Raw genomic sequence first — 773 nt, 5'->3', positions numbered from 1 at the left:
CTGAACGTAAAATCTAGGCATAGAATGCAACCTATAGAAAAATGTGTTACTAAACCCATGGGTGTTCTACCCTCCTTGGAATTTCTTCTTTGAATGTGAACAAGTCAGGGAAGTGTGGGGTGGTGTTATGAGTATGCTGTGGTACAGTAGGATTTTAATTAGTTTGGGTTATATTTTTATGAATATAGAAAACTGAGCATTCGAGTACCTATTTAGTTAATAGCTACTGCAGTGAAGCAGCTGGTGCCAGGGAAGAACAAAAGATCTCTTACATCTTATATTAAATTCACATCTTTCCAGAAAGCAAACATTGGAGAGCAAAGAGGAAGGACTCCTAAGGAGAAGGCTTCAGGGTGACCTAACTGGCCTGTCACTACCTGAAGGGAGCCTATGAGAAAGATGGAGACAGACTTTTACAAGGACATGCAGTGACGGGACATGGGGGAATGCTTTCAAACTAAAGACGGCAGGATTAGATTAGGTATTAGGTTAGACATGAAATATTAGGAAGAAATGATTTACTGTGAGGATGGTGAGGCACTGGCATAGGTTGCCCAGACAAGCTGTGCATGCCCCATCCCTGGCAGTGTTCAAGGCCAGTTGGATGGGGCTGGCTCTGAACAACCTGGTCTTTGGAAAGGTGTCCCTGGCCATAGCAGGGAACTTGGAATGAGGTGATCTTTATGGTAACTTCCAACCCAGACCACTCTATATTTCCATGAATACAAACCCACTTCCTGTCCACTCACTAAAAATAAAACACCAAACCTCTG

This window comes from Pseudopodoces humilis, chromosome 7, assembly GCF_049639895.1.
Source record: "Pseudopodoces humilis isolate 2021_Gansu_Grassland_sample_001 chromosome 7, ASM4963989v1, whole genome shotgun sequence".
NCBI classification, from domain to species: domain Eukaryota; kingdom Metazoa; phylum Chordata; class Aves; order Passeriformes; family Paridae; genus Pseudopodoces; species Pseudopodoces humilis.
This window is presented reverse-complemented; position numbering follows the sequence as displayed.